Here is a 19575-nt window from a genome sequence, read left to right as displayed (position 1 = left end):
TTATGCATTTAGTATAAAATGTTCATAGCCAAAAATATAATGATATCTTAATAATTTGGAAAAATATAATTATATTTAAATATTTGTACATAATCCACAAAAAAAATTTTTGGGCTTTTTGATTTTCTTGTTTTTTTTGTTTTTTTTTTTAAATCCTTTTTTTTTATTTTTTTGGTTTTTTAAAATCCTTTTTTTTTTATTTATTTTTTGGTTTTTTTTTAAATCATTTTTTTTTTGGTTTGTTTTTTTGGAAAATCAAGTTTTTTTTTTTTTTTTGGTTTTTTGGAAAATCAATTTTTTTTTTTTTGTTTTTTTTTTAAATCAAGTTTTATTTTTTTTTTTGTTTTTTTTAAATCAAGTTTTACTTTTTTTTTGTTTTTTTTAAAATCAAGTTTTATTTTTTTTTTGTTTTTTTTTTAAATCAAGTTTTATTTTTTTTTTTGGTTTTTTTAAAATCAAGTTTTATTTTTTTTTTTGGTTTTTTTAAAATCAAGTATTTATTTTTTTTTGGTTTTTTGGAAAATCAAGTTTTTTTTTTGTGGATTTTTAAGGTATTTTCTATAAACAGCCCTCCTTTTTTAAATTATGTTAAACAGCCATATAAGTTCAGCAAAAATAATAAAGAGAAGGCCCAGAATGGGGTCAGCAAAACAGGAAATGAAGGACATGATCGATGTTTTGGGGTTTCAAAAAGGGCATTTAGATTCGACCCAAAACATCAATCATGTCCTTCATTTCCTGCTGCATACGATCCAGCCGATTACGCATTTCATCGATCTCCCCATTCCAGGCCATTATTTGACCAATTAGCCGTTGGGCACTGTCTGAGGTGAAATATTCAGTTCTTGTACCTAAAGTGGAATGAAAACAAAAAATTTGTTTAGAAATATGCACACATACATAGTTTACCTTACCATAATAAAGCTGTTGTCTCAGACACTGACCTGGTGGGGTGCCCATGTAGCATAATTCCTCCACATCCTCGGGGGTGGCGCTGTTGCTTGAATCAAGCACAACCAGATCACCTAAAATAGAGTAGAAAAATTACATAAAAGAAAAGGCAGCCATGCATAGATTACCGTAAGCTGGTGTGTCAGACACTCACCTGGTGGGGTGCCCATGTCGCCCACCTCTCCTTCCTCCACATCCTCAGTGGGGCTTGGGCTGATTTCCCAATCATGTTGTTTGGCTTGGGGTGGACTGTGTTCTTGTTGGCTGAGTGATTTTTCCCTTATGTGAACCAAAAAATTAATCTACTTAGCACACAGATATTTTAGTACATAGTAATTTTCAAACATTTGTAGTGAAGTGGTGTACAAATGTTCTGTTTGTGTAGAGTTCCTATTTTACCTCAATATTTAAAATTATAAAGACATATCGGATAGACAGATATCTAGATATCAATATCTCGAAATATAGTTAATAATCTTTTGATCTCTCTTCTCTCTCTCTCTCTCTATATCTAGAACAAAATCTAAATATCCAACTAAATGTAAATAAAAAAAAAAGATAACTTAAAATATTCCAAAAGAATGTTTTACATTTCTATATCTAGCTATATCTATCTATCTATCTACCTATCTCTATCTCTCTCTCTATATATATATATATATATATATATATATATATATCTCTATATATATATATATATATATATATATATATATATATCTCTATATATATATATATATATATATATCTCTATATATATATAGATATATATATATATATCTATATATATAGAGAGAGATATATATCTCTATATATCTATATCTATATCTACATACATACATACACATATATACATACACACATATATATATATATAGATAGATATATCTATAGATATGTAACGAGGTTTATTAAAAGATCGTTTGAAACGATGAGCAAAAAAATCGTATAGGAAGGAAAAGCACATGGAGCAGTATACAAGGTAATAAACACAAGAGAAAAACACGACAAGTACTTACTTTTTTTCAGCACTTTACGGATCCGTCTGTATTGATCCGGCTCCCTGAGCTTGAGGTCAGACCATCTTTTGCGAATTTGATCCTTGGAGCGCTGGACCCCAAAAGAAGCCTGTAAAGTGTCCACCACCTTCGCCATTATTTTGGCCTTGCGCAAATTTGGCCGTGCGTACGGCCCATACTTCCCATCATAGTCCTTTTTTTGAAGAATGGCCACCATCTCCACCATCTCTTCAAAACTCATATTGGAGGCCTTAAATCTAGGCCTCACAGATCTGGTTGACGTTCCAGCCTCCGGGCTTTTTTCGCTACCTGAGGTAGTTAACATGTCATGTGTCTCCGCCATTATTCACCCCACTACGCGCCGTAAATAAAAATGGGCGGAGAACATAAGTTAAAATCGAACGTCAGGGGCGGGCGACGCAGGCGGAGTTTCACACATGCGTAGTGTATAAAGAGGGGCCTTGCGCACGTGTCGTACGTACGTTCTGTGCGTCGAATTAGGGGGCGGGGAACATGAGTTAAAATCGAACGTCAGGGGCGGGCGACGCAGGCGGAGTTTCACACATGCGTAGTGTATAAAGAGGGGCCTTGCGCACGTGTCGTACGTACGTTCTGTGCGTAGGTGATAGTGGACCAGGACGTTACAAAACGAAGGTAATTTTAAATAATTTTTTTTTTGTTTTATGGTCATGACTTTGTAGCAAGCGGCCTATATGGCTTGATAGATTGATGAGGCCTACATAGGGAGAAGATGATGAGGGGTTAGCAGAAACCTAATAAGTGTTTTTTGTCTTGTGACTTTATCTTTTCCAGATATAATGAATCCCCTATTTAAGGATCCAGAGTTCCTTACAGCTTTCATATCTAAATATCGAGAGATGAGGAATTTGTGGGAGGTGAAACACCCTCAGTATTATGCAAAGCATGTGAGGAAGTCAACGCTGGAGAGACTTCTGTCCTTTGTCCAGGCGACCATCCCGGAAGCAACAATGGAGACATTGCTCAAGAAAATTGGGGTCTTGAGGAATATGTATAAGAGGGAGCATAAGAAGATCCAGGAATCAATGAGATCAGGAGCATCAGCAGATGATGTTTATGTACCCAGGCTGTGGTACTACAATCAACTCCGTTTTCTTGATGACCAGAATGAAGCCAGGGCATCACTTTCAACCCTTCCCTCCACCCTTCCCTCCACCCTTCCCTCCACCCCAGCAGAGGCTGATGAGGAGCAAGCTGGGTCTTCCATCCTGGATGAACCGGATATGACCATCTGGAGTCAGGCAAATTATATTAACAAATATTTACTGTACTAATATTAATGATGTTAACTGGATGTTATAATTGTCTAAAATAATTTTGCACTCAAAATTGTGTATACATATCAATTGACAGGAGTGGCTAAATATGTTTGGCACCTGCTATAAAAAATTAGGGTGTCTGATTAGACTCTTTTATTAAAGAGATGTATTCACATTGAATTTGCTAGTCATGAGAAGCAAATTGTGTGTCATTGATGAACCTCAAATAAATAAATAAAACTATGTCCTTTTTTTATACACAGGATGAGTCCATCCAGGAGGAATGTGTGGAAAGTGGCAGGCAGGAGGAGACCGGGCCCATGGACAGCCTGGAGGAGGCCGGATTCTCCATCATCCTGGAGGAGGCTGGGCCCAGTGTCAGGCAGGAGGTGGCTGGTCCCAGTGAGGTGGCTGGGCCAAGTGAGGTGGCTGGGCCCAGTAGGAGCATGACCCAATCCCAAGTGCTTCCCCTCCACCTTCCCAAAAAAAGGGCCAGGAAGGGGACGGTCACACAGGAGGCATCCCTGCGCCTCATGCAAGAGGCCACCCGTTTTTTGAGCAGCCCCCCCGAAGCAGAAGAGTCCTATGGCTGCTACTTAGCCAGCAGGCTTCTTCAAATGGATTGGGAGCAGCGTCTCATTTGCGAGCGCCTATTTGGGGAAACTATCCAGAAGGGGCTGCAGGGCACGCTAACCCGAAACACCCAACTACATGAGGCAGCCCCCCCTCCTCCTCCTCCTCCTCCTGCCACAACTGAAACACCACAGCCACAGCCTCCAAAGAAGGCTACAGGGAAGGCTGCAGGGAAGGCTGCAGGGCAGCGTGGAGGAAAGGCTGCAGGGAAGAGAAGAAAGTGATGACCTGGGTTCAGTCTGGTCTGACAGAAGACGCAGGCTGTTGTAGGACCACAGTCTGGGGACATCCATATCATCTGCTGGTGCTGTTGATCTCTGGGATTCTTGGACCAGATTGTGCTCCCTCTTATATGGACTCCTCAAGATCCCAATTTTCTTGTACACCGACTTTTTCCAGCGTTGACTTCCTCTTTATTTTATTTTGACCATGAATAAATGGATCTTTTTTGAGTTTAGCAAAAGACTTTATGTGTTTTCTTTTAAATCATTGATTTTACACACAATGTTAAATTAACAAGGGACAACAATCTCATAGAGTTTGAAAAAACACACCAAAAATACATTACTAATGTTAATAATGTTCGAGTGGTAAGTCTTGAAAATAAAAAAATCTACATAACCAAAAACGGTGCTTTGGGTTAACTTTATCTAAAAAATAAAAAATAATCACTAGAAAAACAAAACTAGAATAATGGGTTCTTGTGGTAACTTTACAAACCTAAAAAAAAAAAAATTAAAAAAAAAAGGTAAAAAGTATTATTAGTATGGAAACATTGTTTTTAAAAAGCATACTATATCATTCATGAGATCAAAGAGAAAAAGAATCCAGAAATCAGTTTGGGAGAACTCTGAATATGAACAGCAAAACACCTTCGTTCTTTAGAGCATTCGTAAAAAAGAAATAAAATGCGCTGCATTCAACGATCACAGATTTTGCAGCGTGATGAATGTGCTACCTACAATACGAACACTAGTTTTACTAGACCGAGTGCTTCCGTTTAGTTTTTGCTTATGAGCATGCGTCGTTTTTTTGTCCGTAGGACTAGCATACAGACGAGCGGACTTCGGGGTCCGTCGTAGTTACGACGTAAAGATTTGAAGCATGTTTCAAATCTAAAGTACGTCGGATTTGAGGCTAAAAAAGTACGTTGAAAGTCCGGAGAAGCCCACACACGATCGGATTACCAGCCAGCTTTAGTCCGTCAGCGTCCGTTGGACTTTTGTAGCTGAAAAGTCCGACCGTGTGTACGCGGCATAATAGTTGTCCTGTAGACGGATTCTCCCACCTGAGCTGTGAATCTCTGCAGCTCCTCCAGAGTTACCATGGGCCTCTTGTCTGCTTCTCTGATTGATGCTCTCCTTGCCTGGCCTGTCAGTTTTGGTGGACGGCTATGTCTTGGTAGGTTTGCAGTTGTGCCATACTCTTTTCCATTCTCTGATGATGGATTAAACAGTGCTCCATGAGATGTTCAAAGCATGGGATATTTGTTTATAACTTAACCCTGCTTTAAACTACTCCACAACTTTATCCCTGACCTGTCTGATGTGTTCCTTGGCCTTCGTGATGCTGTTTGTTCACTAAGATTATCTAACAAACCTCTGAGGGCTTCACAGAACAGCTGTATTTATACTGAGATTAAATCACACACAGGTGGACTCTATTTACTAATTAGGTGACTTCCGAAGGCAATGGGTTCCACTAGATCTTAGTTAGGGGGTTTTAGAGTAAAGGGGGCTGAATACAACGGCACGCCACACTTTTAGGATATTGATTTGTAAAACAATTTGAAAACCATTTATCATTTTCCTTCCACTTCACAATTATGTGCCACTTTGTGTTGGTCTATCACATAAAATCCCAATAAAATAGATTTATGCTTTTGGTTGTAACATGACAAAATGTGGAAAATGTCAAGGGGTATGAATACTTTTTCAAGGCACTGTATATGGACAGGTTAGGGTAGTATATAGACAGGCTAGGGTAGTATACAGACAGGCTGGGGTAGTATATTGATTTTTAGTTTGAGCATTACAGGTTAGAAACATTTGGGCTTATGTATAAATTAAACTACCTTAGCAACCAGCCAGCAGATTAGCAGCCACTACTAAAATATGATGGATTCCCCCTGTGCTTTCTCATATATTCTGCCGCTACAGAACTTACTTACCAGGTAACTTCCCTGGTGCTCTCACTCTCTCTGTCTGCAGAGCTTTGCCTCACGCATGCATCAAAGAAGGAGGCGGGCTAGGAACGAAGCTGGCCACACCCCTTCCTCGAGTCCCGCCCAATGGAAATGCCTGCCCTTCAGGCTCCTCCCCTGTTTTATGTGCCTCATGGGTACCCCACCTCCTGCAGCGCCTCAGCTCTTCATGAGTGTCAGTCTGACTCTATGTGCGAGCAGCTTGCGGCAAGTATAAGTATGGTGTGTGCTAATTAAGGGCAGCGGGGCAGCCTTTTTACAGAGCCTCAGAGTGGCCCGAGGGGAAATTTCCATCCTGCCCCCGACACAGTCTTCCCTTGCTGGCACGGCGCCCCCGATTTATGTGCGCTCTAGGCCGGCACCTACATTAGGTAGCGCTGGCTCTGCATCCAGAAAGTAAGTAAAATTGGTCAACCTGGATTCATTTTTAGTGACCTGCTGTTTAAAGGCATCTATGTCTTTCTGCAAGGTGTCCTCAATCCACAAAATCTGACCTCCTCCTTGGTAAAGCCTCAATCATGGCCATAAGTCCTTTGCCTAAATATTCTCTGCCTCTGGTAGTCTTGGACTTGGCCAAATCAGTAAAGTACAGGTTACCCAGGTTCAGAGATGGGATTGAGGCATGTTGGTAGGATCAGTCATTCTTGACATTGCCCCTGTAGTAGGATCAAACTTTTGCTATCTGAGATGGTTATTTTTGATGGCACCATGTTGGTTGGTTGCTGTCTACGTTTGATTTGCCGAGGATGGAACTAGAAAGATATGGATGTTACAGCTCTGCAGGACCCTTTGAGCCTAATGGGGCTTTTCGTACTTTGGCCTAGAAAAATGGCAGTAGCCAGGGTTCACATAACCAAAAGGAAGTACCAGGCTAGCACTGATATTGGCAGCGTGTGTCCTCACTCCAGTATTATGACTTTTTTGCTGAAGACATACAGTGGATATAAAAAGTCTACGCACCCCTGTTAAAATGTCAGGTTTTTTGTGATGTAAAAAAATGAGACAAAGATAAATAATTTCAGAACTTTTTTTTTCACCTTTCAATGTGACCTATAAACTGTACAACTCAGTTGAAAAACAAACTGAAATCTTTTAGGGGGGGGGGGGGATAAAAAAATAAAATAATGTGGTTGCATAAGTGTGCACACCCTTTTATAACTGGGGATGTAGCTGTGTTCAGAATTAAGCAATCACTGTTCTAGTAGGTCTTTCCTGACATTTTCTTAGTCGCATCCTACAGCAAAAGCCATGGTCTGCAGAGAGCTTCCAAAGCATCATTGTTAAAAGGTATCAGTCAGGAGAAGGGTACAAAAGAATTTCCAAGGCATTAGATATACAATGGAACACAGTGAAGATAGTCATCATCAAGTGGAGAAAATATGGCACAACAGTAACATTACCAAGAACTGGACGTTCCTCCAAAATTGATGAAAAGACGAGAAGAAAATTGGTCCGAGAGGCTGCCAAGAGGCCTACAGCAACATTAAAGGAGCTGCAGGAATATTGGGCAAGTACTGGCTGTGTGGTACATGTGACAACAATCTTCCGTATTCTTCATATGTCTGGTCTATGGGGTAGAGTGGCAAGACAGAAACCTTTTCTTACAAAGAAAAACATCCAAGCTAAATTTTGCAAAAACACATCTGAAGCAGTGGCGGCTGGTGCTCCATTTTTTTAGGGGGGCGCAAACAAAATCTCAACCAACCCCCCCACTTCACTCGCCTGTGATGGGGCCCAATAGATAGATAGACAGATATGCAGTTAGATATACAGATATACAGATAGATAGATATGTAGTGGGATGCCCTTTTGTCCAGATTCTGGTGCAGGTCCCTTTAACTCAACTCCCCACAATCCTCTGAGCCCGGGGGATATAAAAGTCAGCTCCACCCAGCTTCCTGTGCTCAGAGAGATCCTGCCTGATGGGACAGCATTGACTGGGCAAGTGAGCTGTTCCCAGGTGCTGGGTCCTCCCCTGTTAAGTCTGGTGTGCGGGCCACCAGCAGTGATCACAAGAGCACGCAGTATCTTTCCAAGCCCCAGTCACTGGAGAGGACTCTGTTACAGTCCATTGGTGGAAGCTGTCCATGAAGTAAGTTGGCCCTATCTCCAGCCACCAGAACCCCCTGACCAAAGCAAGTAGAAAGCAGTACCAGCGTGAAGTTTGTGTCAGCAGGAGGTCCACTCAGCTCACAGTCTGTGGAATGAACGATTACTATGTTGGAACACGTGAGATTCTTAAGTTTTCATTTCTATCTGTAGATTGGACTCAGAACACGCTGCTGCCATCTTGTGGACATTAGTTGAAAGGCAGTGAAATTGTTATATCCTCTTCCTTTATGGTTCATATTAATGTTCTGTACTGTATACCCACTTTCACATGATTTCCGGTACAACTTATGTTGACGTTCACTGTTAAGTAAAATAGAGATTGCACATCACCACTGGTCTGATTATTTGGCTGTGACCGTTACACGATAGATAGATAGATAGATAGATAGATAGATAGATAGATAGATAGATAGATAGATAGATAGATAGATAGATAGATAGATAGATAGATAGATATACAGATAGAATGATAGCTATAAAGTTAGATAGATAGATATACAGTTAGATAGATATATAGATAGATATATAGATAGATATACCGATATACAGATAGATATACAGTTATATACATAGATATACAGATAGATATACAGATAGATATACAGATAGATAGATAGATAGATAGATAGATAGATAGATAGATAGATAGATAGATAGATAGATAGATATACAGTTATATAGATAGATATACAGATAGATAGATACTTAGAGAGAGATATGCAGTTATACAGATAGAATATAGAGAGAGAGAGAGATGAGATGATAGAATGCACAGCATGACTCCAGGACGCAGTGCTGGGAGCCTTTGTGATATACACATACAGGAGATGTGTAATGAAGGCTCCAGCAGATTTTCGGGTGAAGGGCTGGAGCGGAGGTTGATTCCAGGCAGGGCAGAGGTGAAGCACGGCTCCCTCCACCCTCCGATCACAGACTAAGAAGAGTATAACACGGTGGACAGACAATTAAAGGCTGTTAGTAACACATTACCTTACCTTGCTTCTCCATTCACACGAGCCGAAACAGGAAGTGACACGCCGCCAGGTTACAGCACCGCCCAGAAATTAAGACATGAAGGAGAATGCCCCAATCAGCTTCTAGAGGCGCACTGCACAGCGCCACAGGGCATAAAAAAACACCGCAAATGAAGCGTTTTGCCTGCAATCACGGGATTGCATTGGCATGATGCTGGAAGCGTCATGCCAATGCAATCCTGTGATTGCAGGCAAAACGCTTCATTTGCGGTGTTTTTTTATGCCCTATGGAATAGTGCACCGTGTCCGGCGCCCGCCACCACAGTGCACTTCTTAAAGGAACTTTTTTTTTTTTGACTGGCTTTGGGGGGGGCAGCGCCCATGCGCCCCCTATGGACGGGCCACCACTGATCTGAAGTCTCCCAAAAGCATGTGGGAAAATGTGTTATGGTCTGATGAAATTAAGGTTGAACTTTTTGGCCATAATTGTATATTTTTGGTGCAAAAACAACAATGCACATCACCAAAAGACACCATACCCACTGCATTGTGGTGGCAGCATCATGCTTTTGGGCTGTTTTTCTTTAGCTGGAACAGGGGCCTTAGTCAAGGTTCCAAACAGTTCCAAATACCAGTCAATATTGGCACAACACCTTCAGGCTTCTGCTAGAAAGCTGACTATGAAAAGGAACTTCATCTTTCAGCACGACGATGATATACATCCAAATGAACAAAGCAATAGCTTCACCAGAAGAAGATTAAAGCTTTGGAATGGCCCAGCCAGAGCCCAGACCTGAATCCGATTGAAAATCTGTGGGGTGATCTGAAGAGGGCTGTGCACAGGAGATGCCCTCGTAATCTAACAAATTTGGAGTGTTTTTGCAAAGAAGAGTGGTCAAATATTGCCAAGTCAAGATGTGCCATGCTAATAGACTCATACCCAAAAAGACTGAGTGCTGTAATAAAGTCAAAAGGTGCTTCAACAACGTTAGTTTAAGGGCATGCACACTTATCAAAATGTAGCGCTGGTAGATTTTCAATCTACTGCTGATAGGTAAATTTAGTGGGTTATCTGTTCATACATAATCAGTTTTGCCCCTGTTCCAGCTTGGCTGAGTTGCATATGGTTTCACACTGTGCCTGTGGGTGTTGTTGTCGCCATGGGTCGGTGTTGAAAAGGCAACACGCTGAAGTGTATGAGTGCTCCTCTGTCCCGGAGATAACTCGGTGGAGGTGTTCCTCCGAGTTGCATTCTGGGAGAGGGTATTTATGGGACAGACCCCATGTTCTAGGGTTCGTTTCCTTCCACCTGCTGGCCCTCCTGGCCGACAGGTATGTGCTAGGAGTACTATCTCGTGGTCCTCCGTCCGGGAGGCCCACGTAGCTGCGGTATGTGGGTGGGCCCAGAAGCCTATCTGGGGCCTACCACATCGGCAGAGGAATGGTCCTGGGCTGTCTGTCCTATGGGAAGAAGCTGGACAACTGAGGAGATCCCAGGGGAAGACCCGTCATGGAAGGATCATGCAGAGTGCTGGTCTGGAGAGGGGCTTGGTGACTCAGTTGGAGGACGCATCCTAAAGTAACCCTACCGCATAGTACTGCCGAGTCGGCTTAAAGGTTCTAGTGCTGTGTTTGCTGTTCATCTCAAATCATTACATCCTGTGGCAGAGGATCATACGGGTTTTGTTCCAATCAAGTCTGTGGCAGAGACTTTTGTTCGTGCTGCGTACTGGCTGCTAGGTTAGTGAGAGGAACCTATCCAGGTGGGCAAAGATTCAATTATAAAGAGAGAATACATCCATCTACAAACTCTAAATTCCTAATACTACGCCAAAAAAAGGTATTTGATCTTCCCTGCAACTCTCCTACCTCTTTCCTACTACTTCCTTCCATTTACGTTTATTAAAGCATTGGAAAAGATACTCAGGTGTCCGGTGCCTGTAGTGTCTGGTATTAAACTCAACGGGACCCTAGACCTGGTTCTGGTGAAATAGAGGTGGCGAAGGTGGACGGTGACAGCCAGCTTTAAACCGGCAGCTCCACCGAGAGTTATTGCTACATGTGGGGGTGTCATCCGGGATTGTTAGCCGTCAACCTCCCACAACCCTAAAAAGAATTTCACCGGGAGTTTACGTTGGAATGAGTTTCTGGACTTTGTCAGTTTTTTTTGAGAGGGGTTAAAGTGCAGGACTTTGTTTCTGACTGCGTAGGCTGTGGGTGAGAAGTAAAAGCCCGGGAGCTACGTGATCAGGAGAACAAGTGGGAGAAGCCTAACCTACTTGTTACTGCGTGGGACGCGTGTGTGTGTGTTTGGCGTCAGAGGAGAAGAGAGGCCTCATGATCGTGCTGAGAAGATCAGTGCAGCCATGTCTTCTTTTTCATTGATATTGCCAACTATGGGACCTAAGATGTTCCCTTTGAGCAACCGCTGCGGGTGCTATGTTGACCGGGACCCTGCTGATACCGGCATTCGTCTGAAGCCGCAGGGGAGGTTTGTTCTCTACACAGTTGGAGATATCAAAGGGCTGGGCATGCTTTGCCACAAGTGTGAAGGACTGGCCATACATCTCCATCCATTTGTTCGTTGTTTGCAGTGCAGAGAATATTTGTTCATAGTGGAGCAACCTACTATGTCGCCCCGTGCTTATCGAGTGGACTGGGCTACAGGTATTGCTACAGTGGAGGCTGCTGCCATTGCTGTTGGAGAGCAACAGACCGTGATTCCACCTGTTGCCACCGAGAGTGTTCCTGAGGGAGATACCGCTGTCACTGCTTCACCAGCGGACATCACTTTCATTTACACATCTACTACACCTATCCCCGTTGCACCTGTCCAGAGGAAGGTGGGATATGTAAAGGCTTCCCGCGGCCGTGGTCAAGGCCTACCCCAGAGACTACCCGAACCGGAGCCGGAGAAATGCATGGATCCGGAGAAGTCCACGTCAGGAATGGGTGAGAGATCAAAGGGGGGCATATCTGGGACTCTTTGTAAATATTTTCCAGCAGAAGAGTTGAGAGACTCAGAGATAGATTCCATGTCAGATCTCTCCGGTGATGATGATTTGTTTGAGACAATGTCACAGGCACTATTGTGGGCCCAGGGCGAAGATGTTGCTTCTGCCTTGACTTTCTCAGAGCGGACAGCCATGGACTCTGGGAAGACATCACCTTGTGTGGAGCCACACAGTACTACTAAGGAGACATTATCTAAAGTTGTTAATTTGCTTCCGACACCCGTCGGATCTATGGTGAGTAAATCACCGAACTCTTGTGTGCCTCCTGGTTTGGGGAAAAACAGATCTTTGCCTAAACTTGCACGTTTACAGAAAGTGCTTAGAAAACGTGTTGCCACAGAATATGGTCTGGAGTTTCCCTATGTTCCCCAGGAGATTATGCAGGAAATTGATACCAACTGGGAACTGTGGTACAGTGAAGCTGTTTGGGACTATTAGTCTGTGCCAAAGCCTTTCCGGAAAACTGGATATTCTGTTGCCATGGACGAACGCTTCAGTGGATGTTTCCTACACTGGAACTATGGTCGGCACATCTATGCTGACAAAGTGGTCATTTGCAGACCCGGAAAAGATGACATTGTGTACTTTATCACTACAGTGGATAAACTGGGAAAGAAACTGACATTGCCAGATCCTCGGTTTTATTGGTGATTATGAACAAAGAACTTTGGGGTGTATAGTTAGAGAGTGTCAGTGTTTAGAGATCTTCGCGATCAAGAGATAATGTTCATCCCAGCGTTTCTAAAATCCAAAGACTCTTTGCTAGCTGGATTTTCTTCATTGAAAGGATGTGATTTACTTAAAAATAGGGATGGACTTCTCAAGTTATTTTAGTTTGTTTCATTAAAAGAAAATATAAGGGAAGAGAGTGTCATTCTTCTTTTGGAATGAGACTTTGCTCCTAAACTGTTTATTGAAGGTACTGTATATATTTAGTGTGTGTCTAACTTTGTTTTTTTTTTCAGGAACAATTGGATCTCCTATCAAGCTGTTAGGCTTTTCAGCTAGATAGACAGTGGGGTTGTGACAGTCATAATGTGATTTTGTTTGCGGATGTGAACATGTTGTTTTATAAATGTTGAAACTGTATTATCTCTATACTGTCTTTTCTTTTTCCTTGCCCTTATCCAAGTTTTAAGTTCAAATACCTACTCTCAGGCTTGGCAGTTATTTTGACAGACGTTGAGGACAACGTCTATTGTAGTGGGGGGAGTATGTAGCGCTGGTAGATTTTCAATCTACTGCTGATAGGTAAATTTAGTGGGTTATCTGTTCATACATAGTCAGATTTGCCTCTGTTCCAGCTTGGCTGAGTTGCATGTGGTTTCACACTGTGCCTGTGGGTGTCGTTGCCGCCATGGGTCGTTGTTGAAAAGGCAACACGCTGAAGTGTATGAGTGCTCCTCTGTCCCGGAGATAACTCGGTGGAGGTGGTCTTTCGAGTTGCATTCTGGGAGAGGGTATTTATGGGACAGACGCCATGTTCTAGGGTTTGTTTCGTTCCACCTGATGGCCCTCCTGGCCGACAGGTATGTGCTAGGAGTTCTACCTTGTGGTCCTCCGTCTGGGAGGCCCACGTAGCTGCGGCATGTGGGTGGGCCCAGAAGCCTATCTGGGGCCTACCACATCGGCAGAGGAATGGTCCTGGGCTGTCTGTCCTATGGGAAGAAGCTGGACAACTGAGGAGATCCCAGGGGAGGACCCGTCATGGAAGGATCATACAGAGTGCTGGTCTGCAGAGGGGCCTGGTGATTCAGTTGGAGGACGCATTCTAAAGTAACCCTACCGCATAGTACTGCCGGGTTGGCTTAAAGGTTCTAGTGCTGTGTTTGCTGTTCATCTCAAATCATTACATCGTGTGGCAGAGGATCATACGGGTTTTGTTCCAATCAAGTCTGTGGCAGAGACTTTTGTTCGTGCTGCGTACTGGCTGCTAGGTCAGTGAGAGGAACCTATCCAGGCGGGCAAAGATTCAATTATAAAGAGAGAGTACATCCATCTACAAGCTCTAAATTCCTAATACTACAGCAAAAAAAGGTATTTGAACTGCCCTGCAACTCTCCTTCTACCTCCTTCCTACTACTTCCTTCCATTTATGTTTATTAAAGCATTGGAAAAGATACTCAAGTGTCTGGTGCCTACAGTGTCTGGTATTAAACTCAACGGGACCCTAGACCCGGTTCTGGTGAAATAGAGATGGCGAAGGTGACAGTAACAGCCCACTTTAAACCGGCAGCTCCACCGAGAGTTATTGCTACAAAACCATATTATTTTATTTTTTTATTTTTACTTCCCTTCACCTAAAACATTTCAGTTTGTTGTTCAACTGAGTTTTGCAGTTTATAGGCCACATTAAAGGTGAAAATAGTTCTGAAATTATTTATCTTTTTCTCATTTTTTTTACATCACAGAAACCTGACATTTTAACAGGGATGTGTAGACTTTTTATATCCACTGTGTATTCAAAGCTTAATGGCTTACTTTTTAATAGTTACATTCTGGTATTTATTTAAGAAAATTGTTAATGCATTTAGGGTTCATTAAATCATATGAGCAACACCCGTAGGACAGGGGGACCTAAACTCAAAATAATACAGAACCCAAGTCACATTTCATCTGCAGGATGTGCGCCGGGAATTTTTATTTAACCACTTTAGCCCTGGAAGATTTGGCTGCTCAATGACCAGGCCATTTTTTGCTATTCAGCACTGCGTCGCTTTAACTGACAATTGCGCGGTCCTGCGACGTTGTACCCAAACAAAATTGACATCCTTTTTTGGGACCAGTGACACTTATACAGCGATCAGTGCTATAAAAATGCACTGATTACTGTATAAATGTCATTGGCAGGGAAGGGGTTAACACTGTGGGGCAATCAAGGAGTTAACTGTGTTCCCTAGTGTGTGTTCTAACTGTGGGGGTGATGGGACTGACTAGGAGGAGAGAGAGATCGGTGTTCATACATAGTGTGAACACACGATCTGTCTCCTCTCCCCTGAGAGAACCGGGATCTGTGTGTGTAAAATCTGTCACGAGCGATGGTGGGTGCCCGGCATTCATCGCGCCCACCGGGCACTCGCCTCCGGCGGCACACGCCCCCTAGTGGCCAAAAGGCGAGGCGACGTAAGGTAACGGAGTTTTGCCTAGGGGAGCCAACCTGCCGCAGTACGACTGCGGTGGCTGGTCAGGAAGGGGTTAAGTAAAAAAACATTTTTAGTTCTGTATATTTGTGCCTTTAATCTGTGAAACTTCCAATTTCCAGTTGAAAAAAACTTTCTACAGGGCCTAGGCAATTGTTCTTGACTACCTAGGAGTGTCTGCTGTAAGCTGGCATCATACTTTTAAGACACTTTGTACACACTTGGTTGATCACCACTGATTGCATTATTATATTATATTGCAACACTTGTGAATGCAATCGGTATAACATGCACATAAACCTGCATTCCATTGGGATAATGACATACATTTTTCTATACATATATACATACTTTTGAGAAAAAAACAACATACAGGTCAGATTCTTGATCAACTTTTGACTGAAGGTGTACATACACTTACCAGCCAATTTATTAGGTACACCTTGCTAGTACCAGGTTGGACCCCATTTTGCCCTCAGAACTGCCTTAATTTTTCGTGACATACTGTATATGTATATATATGTATATAAAGGTGTTGGAAACATTCCTCAGAGATTTTGGTCCTTATTGACATGATAGCATCACGCAGTTGCTGCAGATTTGTCGGCTGCACATCCATGATGCGAATCTTCCATTCCACCACATCCCAAATGTGCTCTATTGGATTGAAATCTGGTGACTGTGGAGGCCATTGGAGTACAGTGTCCTCATTGTCATGTTCAAGAAACCAGTTTGAGATCATTTGAGCTTTGTGACATGGTGCATTATCCTGCTGGAAGGAGCCATCTGAAGATGGGTACACTGTAGTCATAAAGGGATGGACATGGTCAGCAACAATACTCAGGTAGGCCGTGGTGTTTAAACAATGCTCGATTGGCACTAAGGGGTCCAAAGTGTGCCAAGAAAATATCCCCCACACCATTACACCACCACCAGCCTGAACCTTTGATACAAAGCAGGACAGATCCATCCTTTCATGTTGTTTATGTCAATTTCTGCCCCTACCATCTGAATGTCACAGCTGAAATCGAGACTCAGACCAGACAACGTTTTTCCAATCTTCTATTGTCCAATTTTGGTGAGCCTGTGCGAATTGTAAGTTCGGTTTCCTGTTCTTAGCTGACAGGAGTGGCACCAAGTGTGGTCTGCTGCCACTGTAGCCCATCTGCTTCAAGGTTCGATGTGTTGTGCATTCAGAGATGGTATTCTGCATAACCTGGTTGTGACGAGTGATTATTTCAGTTACTGTTGCCTACCTATCATCTCAAACTAGTCTGCCTATTCTCCTCTGACCTCTGACATCAACAAGGCATTTTCATCCACACAACTGCCGCTCACCGGATATTTTCTCTTTGTCGGGCCATTCACTGTAAACCCTAGAGATGGTTGTGTGTGAAAATCCCAGTAGATCAGCAGTTTTTGAAATACTCAGACCAGCCTGTCTGGCACCAACAACCATGCCATGTTCAAAGTCACTTAAATCCCCTTTCTTCCCCGTTCTGATGATCGGTTTGAACTTCAGCAAGTCGTCTTTACCGCGTCTAGATGCCTAAATGCATTGAGCCGCTGCCATGTGATTGGCTGATTATCAATTTGTGTTACCAAGCAATTGACCAGGTGTACCTAATAAAGAGGCCAGTGAATGTAGATTCTTGCGTGTAGTCAATATGCATATGCAGTTTGCCCTCAGGTACCGCTAGCAGCTCTTTAAACATGAATTGGGAGTCAGGAGATTGTTTGTAGAGCAGGTGTGAGAGCAGCGTGGTAAGAACATATGCCAGTGCCACTTTTTATCATGCCAGATTGCAGGGTCAGGGGCTTTCCATAGACATGGGAGTATATCCTGGTTGTGCTGAAAACAGCAGGATCCACTCCAGTGACTTTGATGTCATGTTTATTGGCCCCTTTAGATCTCTGGCCAGCTTTAGTAGCCAGGTCACTATACTCTTTAAATCACATAATCAATAAAAATAGATGCAATAAAACTACAGGGCCATAAATTCAATGAACCAGAAGAATACAGTAAAGACAAGTTGGGACAAGTGCTTAATTATAAGGCAACACTGAGCAGGGCACAGGTGTTCCCATCCATCATTCAGGCAGCCGCCCTCTGATAATGACAAGAGCGCCCTCTGATAATGACAAGAGCACCTGTACACGCAGACCTACTGAAAGAATTCAGGAAAAGTTTATAGCAAGCACTTTTCTCCCATCTGACAACATTTTCATTGTCTTAGTGGTCTGACATGCACTTTTGTGGCATTGTTAACCAGTAATGCTTCAGACACAGCAAAGAGTGCCTTCTGCAACATGATACTGATTGGTTTAAAAACAACAAAACCTTTGGTTGACAAGGTCCCTTTCACACCTTGTTTTGGCAGCTTGACATGGTTTTCCTTCTGAAAATGCTTTACTAATCATCCTTTAAAGTAGTAATAAACTCTGCTTTTTATCTTGTATCTACAGGTAAGCCTATAATAAGGCATCCCCGTGAGTACAGTGAATAGAGGTACCTAAATGTGCACTGTTTAGGAGATATTTACATGTGTAGCAGGCGGTGATGTCACCTGCGCATGCGCACTACGCTTTCAATGAAGGCCATGCTGTCCATTGAGGGAGCTGTGCCGCGCCCGTGACTCCCATGCACATGAGTGGGACTGACGTCATTGCAACTCGGTCATTCAAACGGCCAGAGCCCGCAAACCCCGAGGAAAGACCGGGTGAAGATGGAATCCTTGTCAGCGGTGACAGCGCGCCGCTGGAGGGTTCTGTTTTTTAGGTAAGTCTGTCATAATGAGCTGGTATACAATGCATACTAGCACATTATGACAAGTGTCTGCAGGGGGACCAGTTTCTTTATTATCACGGTTTAATGCCACTTTACATTAGATCACCTTACAGCCGTGTTGGATTTTCATTGCTTGAGCCTATAGACACACAAACTTTAGCACACAAAGGAACACCCTCTGAGAGGATCACCTCTTTTACATACAACACTATCTTGTTTTATGTGTCCTTATCCCACTGATACTATTTTGACAGTAGTTAAGCTTATATGAGATGACACTATCTACTGATGATGGGAAAAATGTGTGGTTGATTACTGGACAGGATAAACTCATGTTTTCTTTCCTTTTCACCCGTAGCACCCTTCTAGGTAGGTGCATACTTGCCAACAGTCCCGATTTTCCCGGGACAATCCCGATTTTGGGACCTTCATCCAGATTAATTTCCCGGGATTTTGCTTTTGTCCCGGAAAAATTGGGAATGTTTTAGTGAAAAAACGGCCGATGGGCTACAAAAAAATGGCCGCCGTCGCCTCTGCCAGTACATTTCCCCTTGTGTTCAGTGGAGAGAGGAGGGGCAGCCAATAGTCTTCTCTTCAGTGTACAAGTATTCTCTTGTACATGGAAGCCTATTGGCTGCACGGATTGATCGGAGGCCCCTCCTCTCTCCACTGAACACACGTGGAAGCCGGTGTCTTGCCAAGAAAGTTCCCCCGGCAGACAAGGACCCCCCTGTACTGCGCATGCGCTGTGCTTGCGCAGTACCAACGTCTACGGAGCTTCCGAAAATAGATGAAGATGAACAGCTGATCATCAGCTGTACACGGCGCCTGCGTACTACATTCTACCCCATGTCCACGTTAAAGCCCCACCATCCAAGTGGACATAGGGTTAGAATAATAATATGCCGAGCGCAGCGAGGCCGTACTCAAAGCGTGGCGAGCGTAGCAAGCCCGCGAGGGGTCTGTTACAAACTCTTTTTTATTAAAATAGTCTTGGCACGCAGGCGCTGTGTACAGCTGACTCAGGTGTTCAGCTTCGGCTCTTTTCGGCAGCTCCCTTGTTGTTCCTACTGCGCAAGCGCTGCGCCTGCGCAGTAGAGGGGGGTCCTTATTCGCCGAGGGGAACTTTCTCGGCAGAACACCGAGAACTGTGTAGCTGCTGCTGCACATGAAGGAGATGATCGCCACCGCTAGGGACAAGGAGGGCTCTGCTGCACTGGGGACACAGATGTAAAGGAGGGCTCTGCTGCACTGGGGACACAGATGTAAAGGAGGGCTCTGCTGCACAACACAGATGTAAAGGAGAGCTCTACTGCACTGGGGACACAGATGTAAAGGAGGGCTCTGCTGCACAACACAGATGTACAGGAGGGCTCTGCTGCACTTGGGACACAGATATAAAGGAGGGCTCTGCTGCACTGGGCACACGGATGTAAAGGAGGG

Source organism: Aquarana catesbeiana, linkage group LG10 (genome assembly GCF_042186555.1).
Source record: "Aquarana catesbeiana isolate 2022-GZ linkage group LG10, ASM4218655v1, whole genome shotgun sequence".
Classification (NCBI taxonomy): Eukaryota; Metazoa; Chordata; class Amphibia; order Anura; family Ranidae; genus Aquarana; species Aquarana catesbeiana.
The sequence above is the reverse complement of the archived record's forward strand: the minus strand, read 5'-3'. Positions refer to the sequence as shown.